This window comes from Manacus candei, unplaced genomic scaffold (genome assembly GCF_025592945.1).
Source record: "Manacus candei isolate 608988 ecotype Guabito, Panama unplaced genomic scaffold, ASM2559294v1 h1tg000077l, whole genome shotgun sequence".
In the NCBI taxonomy this organism is placed as follows: Eukaryota; Metazoa; Chordata; class Aves; order Passeriformes; family Pipridae; genus Manacus; species Manacus candei.
In genome coordinates, this window is record NW_026138125.1 from 1,726,617 (window position 1) to 1,750,659 (window position 24,043).

General features: G+C 37.6%; 1 protein-coding gene across 4 annotated transcripts in view; it reads left to right on the top strand.

Annotated features, from left to right (window-relative positions):
- The window catches only part of MGAT5 (alpha-1,6-mannosylglycoprotein 6-beta-N-acetylglucosaminyltransferase), a 121,315-nt gene that overhangs the window by 20,614 nt on the left and 76,658 nt on the right, over positions 1 to 24,043 (top strand). The window contains exon 2 of one of the 4 annotated variants that reach the window (XM_051810274.1): positions 2,294 to 2,446. The exons of 2 other annotated variants lie outside the window; for them this stretch is intronic. The gene's annotated coding sequence lies outside the window, so the exon portion shown is untranslated. Of the gene's footprint in view, positions 1 to 855; positions 2,447 to 24,043 lie in introns of those variants that run through there. One more of the 4 variants, XM_051810273.1, reaches the window with a different exon arrangement.

Sequence of the window (24,043 nt, forward strand, 5' to 3'; positions counted from 1 at the left end):
TGTTTGGCTTTTCTCATGACATTTTCTGTATTTTCTCAAACTGCAGTCGATAAATGTCCCTTCCCAAAGGAGTTTCCAGTCTGTAGACTTGTGATAATCATTGTAACTCAGCCAGGGATAGACAGAAACTTGTTATATAAGAAGTCAAAAATGGTGATACTTAATAAGAGGTCTATTCTGCATGGCACAAATTTAAACTATTGTTTAATTAGCAGTCACCTCTAGTTTGTTATGTGTTATGTAGGTTTATGCCACTGATTCATGTAGCTTATTACAGCTCATAAATGTCACCATAAAATTAGTCAAAATAAGAGTGTTAAAGTGACTTGCTGCCATTAGTTACCCAGTTGGTTTGGTTTTGTTGACAAGTTTGTAGATAAAGTGTGAATTTTAGAGTTGAAGATGTCATAGGACTTGGATAGCATGCAGCTTCTCATTATGGAAAGAGACAACCTATGTCTAAAAGATGTAGCTGAAACTTGTTCTCTGGTCATAGCATAGCTACTTATTGCCTCTCCTTATCAGCTGTGTCAGCCAGTGCACTGCACCAACTTTAAAAGCCACTAAAAATTGTGACAGTTGTCAGTAAGTCAGTGATGCCACTTCTGGGAACACAGTTCCGGTGAGATGCTTTCATTGAATCTTTGAGTTCCTTGCCCAAATGACAGTCAGTCAAGATGTGGAACTTAATGTGAGCTGAAGTGGCCACTTCTTTAACAGTACAGCTAATGATTTCCAGATGCAAATTATTGTAATATGCTCAAATAGTTCACATAGTAGGTAGGATCCCGGAGTCTGCATCTTAGAAGACTATTGTCATTGTGAAAAAGAAACCAGGATATAGCAGAGAGAGTGATTTTTTGATATGGATTTACATCAATAGATTTCAAAGATTTGTAGATATTATATGCTGTTTATAATATTTTATATAGAGAAAATAAGGTATGGGAAGGTACAGGGATAGTAGGCCATTGCAGTGTCAGAAGTACTGCTACCTGACCCCAGATCATTTTAAGGAAACTAAAGCAATCTGTCAGATAGCCTTTTTTGTTTGCTTCACAGGGTGCATTTAGAGATGTATGTCTTAAGTGACTAAAAATAAACATTTTAATATGTCTTTTTTTTAAACTGTAACATTAAACTAGATTGTCATGTTGGGTTCATCTCTGTTCAGAGGCAGATCTCTGTTTTTAATAATTTATGTGGAAACTGTATGAAAGATTTAAAATGTGACAGCTCTGAAATAAGAAGATTGATGCTACTCTAGTGTGATCTGATTGGGATTCTGACCTAATTTCTTTTAGTTAGTGATTGGTATAAGACTTTGTGGGGTACTTGAGCTTATGACTTTTGGAGATTACTGACTGATATTTTTAGGTTACCAGCTAATCCTGTTTAGGAATAGGATTTTCATCTGAAAACCAACAGGCCCTTAAATTCTTCCTGTTTTACTTTAGAATTACAACTGGAAAGTGTACAGAAAATGCAGTGGATTGTTTGCTTATTTCACACTGTCTCGTGCAGTGACTTTCTGCTACATAATTATTTTCTGTGTGCATAGGTTTAAAAAAAGCTATTTTTCTTTAATGCTTAAACAGAAGTAAAATCTTCCATTGAAGTTGTTAATTTTGCACACTATCTAAAACAGGTGTGGGAAAGCATTGTGTACACATTGCCCCAAGAATGTTTTGAGTCTTTCATTCTGGATTTTTCCTACTTTGCCTAGCAGCCAGACTATAGATAAGCTAACAAATGCAAATTCACACTTCCATTTGCTTACTCAACAACTGTGTTCCATATATAAACACTATCTTCCAGATGTTTTCTCCTTGTTAGCAGTAGCTTTCATGTGCTTGTAGCGTATGGCAGAGAGAGCCTTGTTCTTCAATTCCACGCTTGGTGAGGAGTTGCCATCTGCTTTGTGTGTTAATTTGGAAGGTAAGCATTTTGTCACCTGTTCCTGCAGATTGAGACCATACTGCTTACCAGTCCTATTTATGAGGTTACCTTTGTGATTTTTTATTAAACTTTGTGAAAAGTGTAAGGAAGCAGAAAAATAAAGGCCGTTGTAGCTTTAATGGAATGTTATATGTAGGATTGTAGCTCCTGTAGCTGTTTTGGTTCCTTTTTCTATGCCCTCTATGATGGGAAAATTGAGGTGGAGAAATGAGAACTTACACTGAAAGTATAAAGTTTATAAGTAATACCATGTTGTATTGACAATGTTGCTTGAACTGTGTGGGTTTTGTTGCAGCTTTGGCCTACTAATATTAATAGGTTTTGCCTTTTTCAGGGAAAGGACATGTATTGGACTGAGCTTGCTGTAAACTGCTGTGGGTCTGCCTCGCCCCAAGTTTTACTGCCTCAAAGGAGCCCTTGCAATACACACTCTGTAGACTGAAACATCTTCTATTGCCATTACACAGAGAATTCTCAGAATGGCTTGGTGAGATCTTCGTGTCATTGGTAATGGGGGCTGAAGTGAAAGGGAGGGGAGTAGGAGGATGTCACGTTCACATGGGCGGTGTCATGCCTTATGTGACATCCCTGCATCCTGGAACCCACAGTTACAGTCATGCTCTTGTCTCCTGAAAGCAGAAAAGGCTGCAGGTCTGTGGGCACTGTTAGCAGTGAAAGGCAGCAGCCGAGTCCCAGGAGTTCTCCCACGCAAGTCGAGACAAACTTTGCAGATCTGCAGAGAAGAGTGGTTCTTATCTCTTTTTTTTTTTCTTTTTTTCCCCATGTTGCCTTCCACACCAACTCTAGAGAGTTATTGAGGGTGTGTTCAGTGAAGAAACTGAAACTACCATCATCAATCAGCTCTTGGGGTAGATGGAGCATTATCTCTCACTGAGGCTTTCTGTGCCTCTTTGGTACTTCAGAACTACCTTAACAACTGTCCACATCTACTTCCTTATCTTCCTTTTCCCTCCTCTTTCCTCTTGAGTTTCTGTATATTACTTGTGGACTTGTGGTTTTTATTTGTTCCCACAATATAGAAATAAATAATATCAAATACCTGCAGAACTTGATTTGTGGGTTTTAAATCTGAAAAAGTTGAAGTTGTAGAGATTTGGTAAACTTATTTAATCGTCTATATGCAGTTGATCTGAATATTGTATAAATCACATGGAGCTTCAGCTTTCTGCTCTTTACTTACCTGGTTTAGATATATATACTGGCAGTAGTCACGTGGAAGAGACAATGCTGCCTAGACACTCATGTTGTTTGGATAATTTTTATTTTTTATCACACAACTCAGATTGTGAGGTATCAAAAGCAGGGTATTTATGGGAATAGTTTTCACTTAATTTGTATGTGTTTGCATGGGTTTAAGCACATCCATTATACTAGGGAATATTTGTATATGTTTTAAGAGGTCCTAGTGAAGTTCTTGCTCACTTTCAGCATATTCCTGAGGAGTGCATATGTGTATGCTTGGGAACAGATATTTTAAAGCAGATTTTGAAGTCTTATTCATAATGCAGCTTATCAAAGCCAGAATCCTTTTCTGAGGATAAAGTAAGGTACTATTGAAAAGAGTCAGTGGGAAGATTGCTGTTTAGAAAGGGACCTGAAATAAGACAACACTAGAATACAGTACACCTAAACTTAAATATGAGAACTTATCAAACTAGTCCTTAGTTGATAAGGATTAAAGTAGATCCTTTTCACACACTTGCTTACAGATACTGTGCAGTGTATTCCAGGACTGTCTGGAAAACAGAATGGTCTCTGTAGTAACCTGCATAAAATTTCATTGATAAAATACCATAATTATGAAAAGCTGTTTAGTGAAGTAATGTCTATAGCTATCCTTTCTTTCATAGTGGAGATACAGTGTTCTCAAAGCAATTTCAAAAGACTTGTGCAATTTACTTGGTTACAGGCAGCCAAGGTTTGTGGCCAAAATACATTTACTTGCATGTGATGCTTGTTAGAAATTGTGTTAATGAAGGTATGCTTATTGCTTAGGGAAAAAACAAACAAACAAAAATGTTTTACAAGATTTTAATGTCTTTTTCTAGTGAATGTTTGCAAGAATTTTGATATTGGCTCCAAGATTCTTAATCTGTATGGGTTGTTAGTAAAATCCAACTGCGTGGAAATCAAGTAAGATTCTTGGAATAGATATTTGAAGCGTGAAACTTATTAATTTATTCTTTGAAGCTTTAGTAAGCCTTTAAAAGCCTGTACAATATGCCAGCTTGGAACCTTGGGCTGTGTCTCCAGTGTGTATGTTCTCACTTGGCTGATGTTGTCTCCTGCTGGTGTTACTAAGTCTGAGTTTAGTTACATATAGACTAATATTGGTGCTGTTCTTTGGTATTTACAATTGTGTTGAAAATGTTTCACTTACACCAAATCAAGGCTTCCGAGATGAGCAAATACAGGCTTATGGTTGTAACAGTATAATTCTTCAAATAAGTGTGAGAAGCATTAAAATTCCTTTTGTTTTTTAAAACACCTTCACATTTAACAACACAGGTGAAACTGTAAATTGTCCTTAAACCCCGAGTCATTTTATGCCTGGCATTTCATGTTATGGTGTATCTCAGTACCATTTCTCTGTGAAGAATAGTATTGATGCCATGCTAAACAGGAATATTAACTAAATTCCTTCCACAATGTTTATGGATACTTCTAGAATTCCCATGTTAATGTACACCATTTTGGGAGGTGTGTCTGGTTTGAAGTGTTCAGGTTTGAGTGGGTTTCAAGTCTGTCAAAATGAGTTGCCTTACCTACTTAACTTTCGAGTGGAGAAGTTATGCCTGTGAAGGGACTGGATAATCTGGCATGGGAGGAGAGGCTGAGAGAGCTGGGACTGTCCAGCCTGGAGAAGAGAAGCTTTGGAGGAACCTTATTAATTTTTATGTATGAATATGAGTTGCATGGGATTTTTGTAGTGGTGGCTCAGTGTATCAGTAGACTAAGGCAATTGAATACTTAGACGGGGTAAGGGGAAGCCAACTGCCATTTTAAAAACTGGATATGAAATCCTTCATTGTCAAAAGTGATCGTGCTTTTATGTAAATTAACACTTAACAGGTGTTTGAAAACAAGCATGCTTTTTGTGGTGAGACACACAATGTTCTTGTTCAACCAAATAAGTTTTAAAGAAGTTGAAAAGAGTTAATTTATTTTTTTTTCCTAATCTTATTTTTCAAAATAAGAAATTTAAAGACTTGCTCAGTCACTTTGCAAAGCTGTAACAATGGGGCCTTGCTAGGCACTGCAGTAAGAGTTAAGATGGTAGAGAAATCAGGTGTAATGCTGAAAACATAAAGAGAGGAATGCTGATTTTGGATCACTCTTTTTCTTGTACTTCTGCAAAGGAGTACATTGTTAATGTTTTTTTATAAAAAGGTGCTGAAATGCATTAAATGGTGAGTTATCAAGTGTTGTCAGTGTAACCACTCTCAGTGGTTATATTTCATTTTCCTAACTGAAACTGTCTGCTACTTTCACTGTTTGACAAAAAAAAAGAAACAAAATGCTTGAGTGGAGATGATTTTGTAGTAGTCCTCATTATCTCAGTAATGTAAACAAGTACACTTTCACTTAGAGTAACATCATTGAGGTGGATTTCTGAATGATAGAAATTATGCCTTCTTAAATTGCTGCAAACCATGATTTTTTTTTTTTTCTGTAAATAGTATAATCCTTTTCCTTAGACCAGCTTCTAATTAATGTAACACTGCCAAGTTCGCCTCTAAACCACGTCCCTAAGAGCCATATCTATGTGACTTATACATCCCTGTAAGGATGGGGACTTCCCCACTTCCCTGGGACGCCTGTGCCAGTGCTTGACCACCTTGTCAGTGATAACCCATTCACCTGCTTCCACTGTTAACTGAATCTACTTCAGTTTGCAAAGGATAAAAGGATTTCCAAGGTTTGTCTTCTCATGTTTTTTTCCTTACCTTGACTGCAACCTGTGCCGGATCCCTCGGGGCTGTCGCTGTGTGGCATCAGCTGTGCAATTCTAATGAGCTTCAGGAAAGCACAGCAGCATCTCTGCCTGGTGCAGCCTCTGCAGGGTTGTTGTCAGTCTTGTCCTGTTTTCAAGAAGGCCACGTTTCTTTGTAATGTTAACTGTAGGAACAGCAACAAATTCTCATGCAAGGGCAGCTGGTCAGCATTTTGGTGGAGAAGTCCTGGCTGTAATATCTATGTTTTATTGAATTTATTAGGAGTCTGCAGGACTCAAAGAAGTTGTAACACTGTAGGTCTTCAGATTTGAGTGACTAACCCAGACAAACTTTTCCTGAACTAACTGGTGCCGTGTTTCTAAAGTGTGCTGACCCATCTGCCCGTGGGTTAAATGAGTCCTGTGCTGGAAGGTCAGTCTGTCTTGCCTATGAGCTACATTTTTATTCCATCTGTTAATATGAATGTTCTGAAGATATTGCCAACAAAGAGTTTACTAAATATATACACTTATGTGGGAAGAGATAGTCCTTGAACTGATCAAATTTTCCTGAATACCAAAATTAAACAGGTTTTGACTACCCTCTCAAAAGACAAGCGGGAAAATTACTTCCTGTGGCTTTTATCACATATATATATATATACTTCCTTTCTCTTCAGATTCTTCTTAGGTCATGATGTTACTCTGTATCAGAACTATTTTTGCATTCATTTTTTTAATATACAGTATATATTATGAATGTATATTCATGACATGTAAAATATAAAATACATTACTATAAAAATATCCTAAATTCAGGTGATAAACTGATACAATATAAAAAGCAGAGCACTGAACTATGATTTCTTGTTATGAGGATAATTGGGAGCATGTAAGGCTTAAAATGTGGGTCTCTTCATTTTTTTCAGTGTTTAGGCAAATCCCAAGAAGCAGTTGAAAACTAACTTCCAGTAACAGTTTTCAAATATCAGTAAAAGCTTTCTTATTCTCATGAATTCTTGTTACAGCTGTGATTTAAATTGACTTTCCAAATGTAGCAAGTATTATATGCCAAACCCTAAAGAAATTTTCCCTTTTTTTTTTTTTATTTCCCTTCCCCTTTAGCACATTAAGAAAGATGGTTGAGAGAGGGAAGGAATAAGCTGGTGCTGAAAAATTCAGACCTCACTCCTACTCTTTTATAAATTGCTGTTAGTATTCCTGTCTCCATGTGTGAGCCCGAGGTCCAGGCTTGAGGTTTAAACTATAAACAGAGATGAGATGCTTTTATACAAGAATAAATGTGCACAGATGGAGATAATCAGAAATTACTTAAGTGTGTAGGCTTTCGTAGAGGTGCCAAAAGCCCACAATACCAAGCTGACATTGATGGGGACTACAGGTGTGAAGTATGCTCAGACATATCCTTGAGTCTGCTTTGCAGAAGGTGTTCAGACACCTACAGGAGTACTCAGGAGTGTCTCATTAAGTGCTGTGGGAGTTGTGTATTTGGGCACGTTCATAAATCTCTTAGGCGCCTCTTTGCATATTTATTGAGATTTCTTTAAAATTTTTGCTGTGCTGTTGACAGTTGCTATAATTAAAGGGACTTTTTTTTTTTTTTTCCAGAGCTTGCCTTATAGTTCTCAGTTAATTAAAAGAAATCCTGATGTTGTGGGCTCAAGGGTAGAAACAACAAAAACTTTCAAGGGCAGTACTTTGCATAACATGAAGGATTTCTGTAGGACTCTTTAACCTATTGGATACATTAAAATTCAGGAACAGGACCTTTTGTACTTTAAAAGTTTTTAATGATAAATGCAAAAAGAAGCCTTTTTAAAATAAAAACACACTTCTGTAGTTACACCTCTAAGACATCTATTCTTTGAAATTTAGAAGGAAAATATTTTAGAAACTGTTAATGAATTCTGAGCTTTTTTTTTTATTGACAGTCATCTGGCATGACTGACAAAATCCCCCTTATTTTTCTTGGTGTGTTACCTCCATTTAAGGCACACTTCTGTACTAAAGGACAATGTTGGTATTGGCAGAGATTCAGAATTTGTTCTTGTTCCTTAACAGACATAGTGATTAAACGTGGGAAGTAACAGAGCTTTTTTATTTAATAATAAAAACTGTAAATGACCGTTATTTTTGCAATGACATACTCTTCTTACATGTAATTCCTGTATTGCACAGTAAGGCTCCATTAAGCTAATAAATCAAACTTCATGTTCTTGAAACCATTTTCATCTCCATTCCCAGTCTTTCCTAGCCACAGTATCAGCCTCTCTTTCCAAGTTGCGAATGTAAGAATATTAAAAAAAAAGAAAGAGAAAAAAAAAAAGAGCCTGAATCTTGCAGTTTTGACATACTTTCTGTGATATATGGCCATTTTCATCCTGTCACGTAACATAAATGTTTTAACAGGCGAACACACCTTCCCCCTTTCTAATCTCAATTTAGTGTAATAGGATTTTTCTCTAGGCTGGCTGTGCTGACAGCTCTCAAGTTCTGTATTTTCCTGTACATATTGGTCTGACTGTGTTCCCCTTACCCATCCTTCCACTTCTGTTCCCCCACTGAAACATTATCATCTTCTCTTTACATTCAGACTCCCCATCCTACTCAGCCATAAGGGGTTGCTTCCTACCTCCCCCTGGGCCATGTGCTGCCCACATGAGGCTTTCCTATAGATAGAGACTGTGAAAAGACATCTTTTTGCTTTCTCCTTCATTCCTCCCTACCACAGTTAAGAATTCTCCCTTTAATCTCCATAAAACTACACCGTCCTCAGATCTCTCCTGAAAACTCTGCTGTGATGACTAGAGGATAAAAAATGAAATGAGACTCTCAATCTCATTAGCAGTACTTCCTGAGGTTGGTTTCTTTGTGTTTGTCCAGTCGTTCTTATCATCTCTGTTTGCCTGGTTTCATTGCTGGGCAGATCTTTGTCCTTGGTACTGGAGAAACCAAGGTCTCCTAATCCATATGTAGGATTTACTGTAATGCAAATACTAGTCTGAAAAGGGAGGTCTAGCTTTAAAAATTCTGACATATTCATTTTGTACTCCAGTGAAATCCAACCACTTGGTTAGGAGGTAGCAACTGTGGTAATTTCTATTCCTTTCTTTTTTTAAATAATTCTGTTGCTGTTCTTCAGCCTGTACCATATTGTCCAGTTTGATACATTTAGATACCTGGCATTTTAACTTTCAAGACAGAAAAATGCATGTAGGGATTGCAACTTGACTTGCAAAAAATATGGTCAGGATTGTGGGGTTTTTGTGATTCACAGGAATTGCATTTATATGTTTATCTTATTTTGTGTATACGTTTTACTTGAGCTGCGCTGTGTTCTTTTGTCCTTTCATTTTATATATTGACTCAAAACCTCTTAACTATTTAGCCTTTAACAATTCTGCTGGATGAGCTAGTTTCTCCCTCTTGCTTTAACTGGGAGTTTAGGTCAGGTGGAGATGAATGTATTATCTGTCACTGGAATTTGTAACCAGCCTTATTTTTTCAGTTTCTTTTAGTTCTGTTTTTTGTTTAAGTGGTGCATAAGATGATGCAATCTGTTGAAAACTAGAGGTTGCTGCTTTTCTTCCTTGCTTCAATTCACTCCTTTTTATTTTGGGTTTTGATTTCTTGAAAAATTGCATAACAGGTATTTAATTTAATATTTGTTCCAAACCTGATCTTCTGAAACTTTCTTGCCATATTGCAATAAAAAGACTTGAGCAGAGGAGGAAGAATAGGAAATGTTAGGGAATATATTTTTATTTTAGATAAATTGAATTCAGTGGATGACTGGGTTTTTTTGTAGTTATGCAACGCTAAGTTTAGAAATCTTGTCAAGGTTCTTGAATAAAAATTGTGGGATGTCTTGGCGCCTTTCTCTTTTTGAAAGGGAAAAACTATCTGCTCTTGTTCTTTGGAAATGGGTTTCTTGGAGTTGGCTGTAGTGTGGGGAGGGTTTTTTTTAGTGGTTTTGCTGACACTTCCTTAAGGCTTGCTAGCTTGCATTTTTAATCTGCCTTATGGTTATTTGCTTGCAGTGTTTACAGTGTCACTTCAGTTTTGCTCATAAAACTTCTTGGACGTTTATCTTTCACCCACTACTAATGTTAGATCTTTGTTATTTTTGGTTCCTTCTTAGTGCTTCAAACTCCTTCCTTTTCCTTATCCCCTAAAAAGACTGAAATCTTAAATGCCAACCTACCAGGTTATCTTTTCATTATTTTGCAGTCTGAAGGGTTGTTTACTTCTGTATTTTGGTATAGCAGATTTTATGAAAGTCTTGTTTAGTTTTTTGTTTTAAATCTCATGTGCAATAGTTGTGTGTGTTTGTCAAAAATACATTTATTGATTTAATTTTTTATTTTTTCCCCCACTAGTTATTATGAAGTGATGAAACTGTTCCTTTTTGATTGTTGAGGGTTGCCTCAGAGATGTCTTGGCCTTCAGTGAAGAATGAGACTTTTTTTTAATTAAGTTTTGCCTCTAATACATTATACTACTCAGAAACTGAATAATGACTATTCCTACTTCTATAAAAATATGCCAAGTACCAAGTATTTGGTGGGTTATTCTTTGCTGGATTTTGAGTTTGAAGTTTGGATGTCATATAAGCAAAGGGGAAGAGCAAACATGAGATATTTAAGTCATAATTGATAAAGAAATGTGAAAAATCTGATATGCACCAAAATCATTCTGTTCTCTAGCAGTTTGTGCTTCTTGGTATGTGCTTACATAAAAATGCAAAGAGGATGTTATGCAAGTAAGTGTTTCTTTGCTTGACACTCACTACGCAGCCACCTGTTAAAGCATAACGGTGTGGATGATTCCCAGTGCAAGATGTGAAAGCGTTGCTGCCTGTGATGAAGTATGTTTACTAACCTTCTGAAAGCAGATTTTGTTGTTAGCAAAGTGGAATTTGAAAGCCTGACACAAAGTGAATGCATACAAACTTTGAAAATAGGCTGGAAGGTAGTGTCGTGCTAGTAACAGAGACAGAGCAGCCAGCTGACTCCTGGAGAAAACTGCACTTAACTCTATACTTGTTAAAATACAACTGTGGACAAGGGTGGCTTTAAAAACATCTTTTTTGACATCTTCAGATTTAATAGTATCAGAAAAAAGCCTCATGACACTCTTGTGCAATATGTAATGTGACAACACTTGACTAATGTTCTAACCTCAGTGTCAATGAATGTAATTAATTATGCATTGTCAGACCATTGAGGGGAATTTATTCTCAAAATAAATGTGGAGGAACTAATGGAAATTACCAAAGTCTCTAAAAGATTGTTAGTTCTAGCTCTTCCGTCACCTGTGGTTAGCTCTGTGGGTTTACAGTGTTTCTTAGTATTGCTCCTTACGTGACTGTAAAATGTGTTAAAGCGGGTGGTTATTCTAGAACATTTGAAAGTATTACTCTGAATTTTCACTGATCACGTGGAAAGATGTTCATCAGTTTATTTAAGTAATTAATGTGACCCTCGACCTTGGAGTTCTCGAGTTGTAAATGCTTAATATGTAATTTATACCAAATATATTCCTAATCATGAATGTAGATCTTGAATATGTTCTTGCAGCGTCTGTGGTTTTATTTCCTGTTACTGTCTGTCTCCAGCATCCTCTTACTGCCTGTGCAGCAACCTTAACATAAACCCATAATGTCTCATGAAAAGATAATGTTACATTTTGTCCCTGCTGACTCCTGACAGCTGTAGAAAATATCACACTTGTGAATGTGTATACATGTAGTGGAACATACCCTATTTACTAATGTCCAGATCCTTATACTGTGAGTCGATGCAAGTGTTTGGAAGATAAGTGCATAGAGAGCTGATCCTATGAGAAGTTAATTTTTTAGTGAAGTTGATATTTTGGTAAGACTAATGGTAATATTGAGGAATAGGAGTTCTGAAGGAGTTTCCCATTCCCTTGAATATGTTATTTAAGGAAGGTCTTGAAATAGGAAGTTCTGTTCACTGTTTGTGGCTTTCTCCTAAACTAAAAACTCCACCTATTCCTTGCTCAAGGTGAAAGTTTTAGCAGTTTAAGTGTATCAGGAGATAGCAATAACTCTTTTGACAAGCAAACTGTTTCCTCTATCAGTGGTCACAGCCCTATTTGTGTATGGAAAATGATTAGTTATGCTTTATCAGTTGTACTTGTAGTCCCCTTTGTGTCTGTTGGCATATCACTCATAATACTGATTTAGTATTGTTTAATGTTCTGTGTTTTCTTGGTCTTGCCTGACCCAGTGTATTCAGCTGATCAGTTTGTCTGTCAGCTGCTCTTTCTGGTACCTTTTCATTTTGTTTACTCTCTCTTAGACTTGCATTGAAATGTTTTCTTACCTCATCTCCTCGCTCTGGGTATTTGGTTTTTTTCCTCCTTCCTCATATTTCAGTTTAGTCTCTCTTAGTCTTGCAGTGATTTCCACCATCCCACTCCTCAGATTTTCAAGTTGGTTTTCCCCCTTCTTATTCCCTGTTGTTTTCTTTACAACTTTCTTCTCCTGTCTGTTCTGCAATTTCATCTATAACTGCATCAATGAAATGCTGATGACATTTGCAAGTTCTTGCTCATAATTAAAAGGAAGACCTGAGCTTTGTTTTCCTATTGATAATATTATTTATCTGTAATCTATTACTCACAGAATGTGTGAATACAAAATTTCGGTCTCTTTAATCTTGTTCTCTTCTAATTTCCCAATGAAAGAGGGCTCTTTCAATCATCCAGTTTTGTCCTTCATACTTTCAATTCCTGTTGGACTTTCAATTAAACTGGTTGTGAAATTTTTGCAAGCTTTCTGTGAATCAGTAGCTGGCTCAGAAAGCCCCTGCTAGTACAGTAAGGAAAGACATGGAATCAGAAAAGTTGGTGGAAAAAAATAAAATGCAGAAAACTGAATTGTTGCTGTTCTTTGAAGTATTTGCATTTTGTTGCAATGGTCAGAAGGCTGTACGTGGCACGGGCAGCCTTAGCAGGTTTCCTGCTGCAGGAACTCGAGAAATCCTGTTTGATACAGTTACCGCTCGTTCAGGCAGAAGCCAAAGTCTGGTTCCAAGTGTGTTCTCTCCTAGTCAGTCTGCGGTTGTGTGCCGGTCTCTAACCAAAATACATGTAAACAAAGGGATAGGGCTTTTATAAACCTTTTTGGCCATTAACATTACAAATTGTTACTTGAGAGAATAACTGCAGGCAGTTGACTTATGAATTTATTTCCTTGGCCGTTTCCGTGATGAGTATCTATGGTATGAATGAGTTTGGTGACTCAGAGTAGCTTAGCATGTTCTCAAACATAGGTTTGAATGAGATGTGCTTTTTGAAGTGAATCGATAACCCTGCTAATAATACTTTGATTTATATAGGGGAGTACTAATAGAAATCACAAACTGAATTCCTCTTTAATGAAAATATTCCAGGAATGCAGATGATGTCCTCGAACTGTTGATATTTGGTCTTGAAGACCAGACTAGATACAATCCATGGCCCTGTCCTTCGGTACTAACACCCACAGCCCTGAGCTTAAATACCAATGGTGTGAATGTCACACTCTCAAAACCTATCAGGTTTTTTTGCAGATGTGTTTCTGTTCTGCTGTGGTACTTCTAACATAAATAGAGATTTTGAGACCTAAGGTGTGATTTTTATGTCTATTGAAGACAGACTTCAAGCTTCATTTTCTCATTTATTTCTTGCTTGAATTCTAACTAGAACCTTTGAGAAGAAAGAGGAAATTCGTGACCACTGAAGCATTCAATATTGTAAATAATTAAATTTTCCAAAATGCTAACATTTACATTTACTTTGGAACTGCTGTGCAGGGGGGAATAAAGGTTTGCTTTCAGCACTGAAAATGAAGCTACTTCTGCTACCAAACCTTGAATGGGAGTATTGATGATAGCCTCAACAAAGCATGCTTTGGAAAGGAGGTCTCTCCAGTAATTTGGATTATTTATAAAAAGCACCGAGGCATTAAAGAAAGTTCATTACCCAAACCATTACTGCACTGTGGACCAGAACCAGCAGATGAAATAGCTTTTTCAAGTAATAGTAGACCATCGCTGTCTAGGGGACCTGAAAACCTGGGAGTGAGAGAAGCTAAAAAGAGGAACACTGCTGTTAATGATGGGGTATATGCAATGAGGAGAGCTTATGGGGTTCTGCATCCACCCTTTAGTGCTGTGTTGTGCTGAACATCAGCTCAGAAACCTGAGTTGTTTGCTAGGACACTTTCACATTATTTCTGAATTGTGCTGGTGGCGTCGTGTGTCCTCCCACCTCTCCCTGCCTCGCAATGGTCTAGAGAGAAACTACAAAGTCCTATTACTGATTGATTTTCCTTATGCTGCCTGTGCTGGCTGTTTTCTACACATCACTTTTTTTCTTTTTTCCCCCCCCTATTTAGCTACAGCTGAAACAGAGCTATTCCTCAGAGTTTGCCAGTACAAGTTGTTCTACAGCTGTCTAGGGATGGCGAAAGAGGGGAGGCTGTTTTCCACCTACTCAAAATAGTTCCCAAGTTGTGCCCTACACTATACTAAGTACAGCTCATTTGTTTGCAAAGGAGGCTCATATAGTTTATTAGATCTTGCAGATGACTGGAAAGCTGATGGCTTCCCAGCAGTACAGTGGTGACAGGCTGGAATGTGGTCATGCTTGGCCTCATACTGGCTCTCCTTAGAAAATGCCGTTGTGGTCATGGCCAGTGTCGTTCAGTATTTGTTGTGGTTTATGGTAAAGCTTTAAAATTCGTATCAACATTGTGAAAATCATGTGCAGAGAGGTTTTATGTGAAGGCTCATAATATTTGTTTTCTTATGACTGGATGGATCGGAACAGTGTAGGTATCAAAACTTCAGTCTACTTCTTTTAACAATCCTTTCAAGCCCTTTGCTTTAAAGTTCTGTCCTATGTGACTGTAGGTTTCTAACCAGGCTTTATGGGACATGTGTAGAACTCCATGTTTGTCCCTTTAAACATTTTGACATCTCTGTCTGACAAATTGTTGCTACTTGCAAAGAGAAACAAGAAACATTAACAGCTTTCATTTTAATGATCTCTAATCTTGAGTGGTATCATCTGTTGACAAATACCAACGTTGAGCAGCAGGGTATATACAGGTGATGCAGGAAATAGGTTAAAATATTTTGCTGTCCTGCTAACTTTTAAATTAGATATGAAACAAATCACAACTTCATCCTTTCAATAATAAAGAAAAGGTCTTTAAATGCAGAAACTAGAGCAATGGAATAATCAGCACCACTGTTGCTTCCAAACAGGTGACAGTGTTGAAATTTTAATTCCATTAAATTTTGTACTTTGGAGATGCAGCTTGTACTTCCAGCCATTTGTCTAGCCACATAAGCTGGAATGTGTTCAAAGTGCCTGCCAAGAACAAATCCATTGGAAGAAATGTTATACTTTGACCCAGGTTCAAGACATTCTAAAGCAACAAGAGATAAATATTTCTGAAGACTTATTTAATGTTGAGCTGAGATTGTTGGGCTTTTTTTCCTCCCTGTGATCTGATACACACTTGCTTAATAGCATGCACATAAGAATTTTCTATATATTTATTTCTACTTTCCTCTATTTTGACTTGACTCTTCTTTTTCCTCATCATTTGTCCTTTGCAAAAAGTTTGTGTGTAGAATCCTCTAGCAACAATTAATTAAAAACAAATTTAATGAGAGTTTGGTTTTGCTTTGATTATATACCACCCCCAGCAAGTGGTAAAATATCCAAGAAAGTTAATTTTTTTACAGGGATATACTTATATATTTTGTCTTTTATTTTTGAAAAACTTTTTCAGTACAATGTAGTGAGTATTTTGAGCATGAATGTGTTTGGATCTTTCCTTAAAACTTGTACTTTATTTTTGGCTGGCTGTCTGGGGTCCAGCACAATTGCTGAAGACGATGTTTAGTGTGTTGACCATCGATTTTAGAAGGGTTGATAGCTGGGCATCCACATCGATGAGAGCTTTCTTGCTGAATACAAAGAAGGTTTTGACTTTGCTCTGTGAGTTGGACAGAGCTCCTGTTGAGTGTTACTTGTTTTTTCTCTTGGACAGACTGCAAGATGTGATGTAACAGGCTGATTTGTGGTTAATAGCAGTGGGTGAGATTGGAGCCTGGAGTATCTGCTTGATGTAAGCAATGAGCTAATGGATCCAATTTCTATATAATAAACTTAGTATAAACTAAGTTAAACTTAGTAATTTCTATATAATAAACTTGGTTTATTAACTTATGTTAATAAACCGAACATAATTCGGTTGCTTTGATTATAAAGCTGAAGGTAATTTTATTATTCATTAAAAATAGTTTTATGAATAAATTCATAGCAATGCTTGTAACTCTTGCTACCACAGTTATACTGTGTCCTGAAGAAATTGGGGAGAATTACCAGAAACCAAGTTGCACTCATGGGATTGCTGTGCAAGAACCAAGGACTTTTTGCTCTTAACTTTGGAGAACATCCAGGTGATCTGAAAAATAGGAGGCCATGCTTCTCAGCACGTGCCCTTCAGAGGACAAATGCCAAATGTAAAATTCAGAATGACACAAGAGGATGTCATATATTAGCCTTTGACTGAGGGGAATTGCAAGGAGGGGAAGAGAAAAATGTACTTGATCCATGCTAGAAAGATGATAAAACTTACTAGTCATGAGTCCTATTTTTAAAATTCATTAAAATTAATGAAGTAACTTGAAGGCTTGTTTGTTCAGTGGACTTCAGGGACTCTTGAAGGCATGAAAGCATGACTCATGGATGCTTTTTTTCCCCCTGGGTTTAGGGGATTTTGTAGATGATGACTGGGGCTCTCAGCCTATGTAAGGTAATTTCTTTCAAAAAAAACTCAACCAAAAACCAAAAAACACAAAAACTATTATTCTCTTGATCAGCATGCTGACATCCCAAAATGTTCTTTTTAAGTGAGAAAATGCTATTTTGGGCATATGGTTTTAATGGAGTATCAAGATGAAGGTTATTAATATTCCTGGTACTTTGACTGTAAATGGCCGTAAAAATGTACATTTCTTTTGTTTGTTCAAGGTCAATAACATTTCTGATTTTTCTGAAGTTTATTGAAGTCCTAATCCTAGTCCTAACATTGATTCAGTTTTTTGATCTCTAAGCACTTTATTGAAAGAAGATCGGGTTAGTTTGTGATTATGTCTTTAAATACATTGCCTGGAGTCTTTCTAATCAATAAGCACTATTTGTGCCGTAAGGGTTTCAATACATAAGGATTTTTCCTCATGGATTTTCTCATAATCCCTTTTTTCTTTATCTGTTGTGTAAACCTTCCTCCCTTCTTTACTCTTTCCTCCCTGAAATATCATGGTAAGCAAACAACATGAAAGGAACAACATCTGATGGTTTAATTTCTGTAGGACTTGGCTACGGAAAGTGATGTGCTAGGTAGAAAACTGGAAACATTTCAGAGTGCTCTGTAAAACCATGAACACACATGGGGGAATTAAGGTGGGATGCCACCCAAATTGTTTCTAATTGGAGAAATTTATTTTTGAAAGTGAAGGCAAGCTGCTTGCTCAGGAGGAAAATTTACTTGTTTTTATGTCACCTTATCAAAAGGCTGCTTTTCCTTCTTTTAACTTTCATCCCACCACCTCCTGCCAATTTCTACTACATGCACATGCACAAAAGCAAACATGCCTCCCCAACCTAAAAAAACCCCAAACTGGAGTATTTATACTCTTACTCTCCCTCAGTCCATCTGTCCTGCTGCATCTGTTGAGACCCAGTGTTGCTTTGCTTTTCTCACTTCATGGGATTGCATCCCAAATTGCCACTTCAGGCACAGTACATGGTGCCACATCAACTGTAAATGGGTGGTGAGCGAGAAGACACAGTGATATCTGTCAGCTAGAAGGAAAGAATGGGTTGGCAGAAACATTGCTGAAAATAAAATTGAGCAGCAAAAGGAAGAGCAAAACTAAGACTCCATAATACAGTTAAGGAAGTGGGGTTATGCATTTTATGTATTAAGGAACTTAAATTATAAAATGTGTAGTTAGCAAAGGTGTACATAAATATTGATTACCAGATGAGTCTGGTATAGTTGCATGATTTTTCAGCTGCCTCTTCTTCCTGAGGAGCCCACTTGTGAGATATGTAGGCACTATGTACACCTTCAACCAGCTGGAAGCCCTCCCCTAGACCCAGGACTTGCAGGTGTGGGTTAATATTATCAGCTTTTCTGCTGTGTTTCTGCTCCTTCCAGAACATTCTGTCATGGATTTTGTCTTTTATTGGACTGATCACAACTGAAGAAAGCTTGTTTTAATGTAAACAAAAATGTTCTGAGGTGCTGTCACATTTATGACTTGAACTATTAAAATAAATTTTCTTCCTTTGTTGCTGTGACCCAGTCGGGCAGGATACAGCCCTTGGCACCCTGAGCAGGTATGGGTTCAGCCTTTGGTTGTCCTGCTGTCTGCCCTCTGCTTTATGCATTTGACATGGTGAGTGGCTAAACAGCAGCTAAAGTGCTTCTAAACAATCATTATTTAGAGGGTCTGAAGTTTTGTTTAGATGTGTGCATGGTTGTATGCTAGTACAATATACTTCCTAAGTTTAGTGATTATTTAATTGCCATGTCAGTACTGAAGTCAAAATGTGTGTGGTATGGAGATACTTGACAATGGTATGAGCACACATAGTGTTGAAATGCAAGTAATCTTATCAGAAATCAGGCTTCTTTTTTCTTCTCTGATCCTTTCTTATCTTCTACCAACAGATCATGTGATTGCTCTTTGATTTCACTTGCCTGCATTAAGTAGAAAGCTGTAGCTTATCCCGTTGTTTAAGCTGTATTTTGAAAGAAGGAAAGGTAGGTTCATCCTCCAAAATAACTAATGGAAGCCAACATCTTACAATAAGTGAAGGAGAGGGGGGGAGGAGGGCAACACATCACAGCTTGCACTGTTTCAGGACACAGATTGGCCAGCTGTGGTGGGACATCTGCTGAGATATTCCCGTATTCCCGCAGAAATAAACAACTGCAGTACCAGGAAATCCATTAATTTGCATTCGGTTGGGGTATAGTGCACATCTGTTTAGGCAATGCAGCTGCAGTAGGAGACAGTGGTTAACATCAGCCTGGGATTCTAGTTTATGTATATTGGAAGCTTGTCTGGTTTAAATTCTCAAAACATAGTAGTCCCAGTTTGGACTCATCACTCCTAGAAAGGAGGTTTTAGAGGATTGCCTACCCCTTTTATGATGCACTACGTCAGATTCCACATGAAGCATGACTCCTGTCATCCCTCAGCAGAGAAGTGCTGGGATATGGCAGGTGTTTTCACTCACCACTGAGATTTCTGGCTGTAGCTCTGGCAACCCACTGGTTTGACACTTGAATTATTGTAGCTTTTAGGTTATCACACCCTTCAAGAGAATAGAGGACATTCACAACTTGATGTTTGGCCTTGGCTGGTATGTAACAACTTGTTCTACAGAATCAAACAGTTGCAAACAGAAGTGCAGCTTGCCCTCCTCTGGAAACAATCTGGAAAATAGATCAGGATTTGCATTATGATCCTGGGGGAAGAGGGGTGGTTAAGAGCACCTCCTGGAGCTGTTTGTAATACATTAACAAACTTCAGAGTCAGGCAGGGTGGCACAGTGTTGCAACTGAACACACAGCGTTTGTGTGTGGATGGATGTATGCAAGAGGAGAATGAGAGACTGCTGTGACTGAGGGCTTAGAAGGCTGATAAAACAAAGCAGCTTTAAATCAGCTTTATAACAAAACTTGGGTAGGGTGATATTCATTAACAATACATGTTGCTAATGGCTAGGTTTTACTCATTCCGTAGTCAAAGTAATTAGTCTGTAACAGTCCCATAATGAGCTCAGGGTACCACAGAGCTGGTGCCTGTGTTTAGCGCTGATGGTTATGGTCCTTGATGGCCAGATGTGTGAGGCTGGTGCCTCTCTAGAAGATGGGTTTTCTTATTGCTTAGCAGTTTTATGCCTCCTTTTCAGCTTTTGCTGCCATTAAAAGAAAAGCAGGGGTTTTTTTCCCCAAAACTCAAGGTTCATCAGTGACTGATAATTGACCATCATTGAGTAGCTTACAGTGGCGGGCCACTCTTCTTTCAAACCTGTACTCTTATTTTCCAGGTCTTTGTTCTTATCCCCTGTGTAAGCTGTAACAAGAGGCATCTGCTACCCAGCTCTAGCTCGCCGACAAGTTCTCTGAATAATTTTTTAAGCATCAGAGACCAGAATTTGGTCCTTGCACATTTGGCATTGGAACACAGACCTGTTCCTAGCAGTGGCAATACTATTTATACTGAGCTACTTGGTACAAAAGTGCTTATACTTAGTTTGCTAGTCATGCTGTGTAAGGTTGCTTATGTTTGAGTTCATAACAAACTAATAATTAAGTATGATTCAAGCTGTTGCTTTTATGGGTGCAAAAGCTTCTGTTTTGGCTGCAGACAATTAAGGTTTTATAACTATGTAGCTAGTCATGAGCACTGCATTCAACTGATGAACAATTTAATCCTGAGGATAGTGGTGTTCTGAGCTTACCCTGAGTAAGTACCGTTTCTAATATAGGTACAGATTGGACAGAGAGCATCAAGCTGTGTATATGTACATACTTAAAAAGAGACTTTGCTTAATCTCTTGTAGATGATTAATTTTCCTTTTTTAAAAGTGAAGAGGAATACATGGATATATGTCACCAAAATCTGTTCACATGAAGATTAACTGTTTGTACTCTATTTTAAGCGTTAAAAAAATTAAATAGCAAAGTCTTAAAATGCCGAGAAATGTGTGGTTTGCATCCCTCATGTATGGATTACTTTAGCATTGGGATACTTATCTGAGTTGATTTTTAAATAGTGTGAGGGTTCTTTTGTTGTGATGACATCAGCATGGTAATGTTATCCTCTCTAACTAATGAAATGACCAGCTGTTGAACAGTGTTTCATTAAACGTAGAACAGGAAAAAATGTGTTTTTAATGAAGCACTCTAATAGTACTTTTAGTACTTTAACATTTTTATGCCTATGTAAATGGGTGTAAGTTTAGCCCCTTTCCAAGGAAATCTGCTAATCATTTTTGTCCAGGGCAGGGGCAGTTGTGTTTTAAATTGTTGTATGTTTTTCGCAGAAGATGTAGTTAGTCTGTGTTGAAAACAAAACACCAAAACAACCCCCAAAAAGCCCAAACAACAACCTTGCCCTCTCTCCCCATCATGCCATCATGTTGTTTCAGTTGTGGTGAGATTTTGGTGGTTAGAGTTGAATTTGAGGACATAACAGACATGTTTATTAAAGATATTCTTGCCTTATATATCTTTTAACTTTGGTGTGTTTGTGTTTTTCACGCTTGGTGTTTGGTTTTGGTACATTTAGCTGCTCTGATTAAGTCAGGAGCAGTTATCTTCCTAACGGTTTCACAACCAACCTCCCAACTATAACATCCAGTTTCCAGAGGGTGCTGGAATTATGTCAAGAGATATACTTAGAGTGAGACCACATCTTTCCAAAGCTTAAGACAAAGGGAGTGGGGGTGGCAAAAAAGAGCACCTTTCATTATTTAGAGGAATGAAGAAATATGTGCTTCCATATTCTCTTTAAATATGACTCCGATTGTGCATTTTGAAAACTAGACTAGGAAAAGGCCTTAGTAGTTAACAGGATTGGCTCCTTTGGGAACATTTATAAGGCAAGAGGGAGAATGAGGGAAATACTCTACTGCCTTAAGTTGGGAATGGCTTGCTTGGTATGAGCAGAGAGATAACTTGTCAGTCAAAATCTATCAGTGATTGTAGTAGACAAAGATGTGCTTATTGCTTCAACTCTTGGTCAGCTCAGTTATTAATTTCCTGTCAAAACAGAAATAAAAAGAGACATTTCTGTGCTGCTGTCTTCTAGAATTCCACATAACCCCTTGATATCTTCTGTCCGCTGTCCACTTAGGTACCAAATAATGAGTCATTAGAAGTATGTGGTAATCATTAGCTGTGGAATAGTTGTGTTGCAGACCTTGACAGCTGTCAAACCTAGGGTTAAACATATACCCAAGTCAGTGCAGCTGGCCATGGAAGCTCTGGGAAGCACAGAGATTCTGCTGTGCACTTCACAAATCACCTTGACCACCAGCAGTGCTGTAAACTTAATTAGTTAAGTACATGTCGTTGGGCATTCATTGAGTTGCTGACCACTGGAATTGCTTAAGGAAAAAGTAAAGCTGGTTGGTGGTGTTTGGGTTTGGTTTTTTGGGGATTTGTTTGTTTGTTGAAATACTGGGGGCCAGTCTTCCATCTATTAATTAATTAAAGTCCTTTCTTAGAGCAGTACTTTAACGTTTGCTGTCGACCTTGTTACAGTTTTTGAGTGGATTTAAGATGTATGTTTCTGTCAATAAATGGAATAAAAAAGTCAGCAGCTCTATTTAAGTAGATCATTCTCATAGTTCAGTGTTATATACACTGTTCCTTATACCATCCTTGTTTCTGTTCTAAAACTTTAAAAAGAAGACTGTGAAATACTTGCATTTTTTAATTTCTGTTTTTAATGTTAATTATGTTCAGAGGTTTTTTCCCCTAAACAACTAGTCATAAAAAGTCATTAGCATTTGTCTGTTAAGATGTGGTGGTGATAGGTTTACTTTCTTATTCAGTGTTTTCCACTTCACAAACAACTCATAACTGGGGAAGAAATATTGACTGTTTAACCACAGATCTTATTGCCATAGAGGATGCTGTCAGTTCTTACTTGAAATTAAGTAATTGTGGGAGTTTGTCTTGAATATTTTGGATTTATTTTTAAAGTTTTGATGTTGTTTTAAACTATGGAATTTTCTATATTTTATCACACCAGATATTGCAAAAGAATAGTAAAACATTCAGTTTTTAATGACATAACTATTCAGTCAACCCAAGAATATCCCAAAGCTATGGTTAAATAAAACATAAAGAAGTAAAACTTCCCTCTGCCATTTCTTGCAAAATTAACTGGTTTATGGAGCAGCATTAATGGAGTCCTTCATTTTCTCTCTTGAGACTGTTCATTTTCTTTGTTGAGATATTCTAAGTGTGGAAAAAGTCAACTTGAGGGCTTTATAACAGTTTTCACTGTACTTGGAATTAATTTCTCTGCACCATTCCTCCTTAAGCAAAAGACAGCTGCAGATTGTTCCTTTAGCAATGTAAATGCATGGGACAGTCTCTCCCTTGCCTGCTTTTAGTCTGCTGGGTAATGTACATTCACTTCTACCATCCATCGGGTGTGTGAAACGGGCACACACAGGACATGTTGGAAGATAAGTGCTCCAAAAGTGTTCCTGTCCCTCTGCAGAACTCCTGGTTCAACTGGAAGCAGAAGATCCGAAGGGAATTTTAACAAACAGGGAGCACTGCTAGCAGGCATCTGTGTAATTATCCTATTAAAACAGCAGCATCTGCATTATCTATGCAAGTGCAGAATGGAAGGGAACATTATGTTCTCTAATCCTGTCTGGGAGCATTATGAAGTTAAAAGGATAACATTTTACCAAATCTGTGTTCTAACATGATAGGTTACACTTAATTGCCTTTTAATTACCTTTCTTCTCGTGGCTTTCAGCTAAGGACCCTGCCTCTAACCCTTATCACAGACCTTTCCTTGCCTTTGGGTTGTTTCTGCCAGGTTTTAAATTTGAGTTTCCCATGAAAAGATGGTCCTACTGTGTCTTGAAGGCTCTTACTACAATTCTTTTTACCTAGTGTGTGAAGAGTTCTGAGAATATTAGTTTACGTACACAAGATGTGTTGTAGCATTCGGACATTTGTGTTTTCAGTCTAGTTGCAAAGGGCAGAGTCATTGGACTATGTTTTATGAATAAGGAGTAACAATGCATGGCAGGGGCCACACAGGAGCAAGAGATTATTCCAGCCTTCTGCCTGCTTGCAGTGTAAGCCAGGAGAGCGTATTGGCTTAAATAATGTAGATTTCTTTTTTCCTCTTTACCCCTGAGGGAGTCTGATTTCCTGATCACCTATCTAGCCATATGCCATAGCCCTTGCCAGGAACTCCGAGCAGTGTCACTGCCAGCTAAAATTACTTGTTTTCTGAGAAC